The sequence below is a fragment of the Arachis duranensis genome, chromosome 7, assembly GCF_000817695.3.
Source record: "Arachis duranensis cultivar V14167 chromosome 7, aradu.V14167.gnm2.J7QH, whole genome shotgun sequence".
Taxonomy (NCBI): Eukaryota; Viridiplantae; Streptophyta; class Magnoliopsida; order Fabales; family Fabaceae; genus Arachis; species Arachis duranensis.
The window spans coordinates 10,904,904-10,905,105 of record NC_029778.3 but is presented as its reverse complement, the minus strand read 5'-3'; positions in this window follow the sequence as shown (position 1 = coordinate 10,905,105).

The window sequence follows — 202 nt, the reverse complement described above, 5'->3', positions numbered from 1 at the left end:
AAATTCAAGGATAAATTCGAAATTCATGTACTTCTTGTTCTTTTGAATTAAAACATTTTTCATTTATGAGAGGTGAAGGATTAATGGATTTTATTCATAGCTTTAAGACATGGTTACTAATTACTAATGATCATAAAGTAGAGACACAAAACATAGATAAACACAACATAAAAACCGAAAAGCAGAAAGAAATAAGAACAAG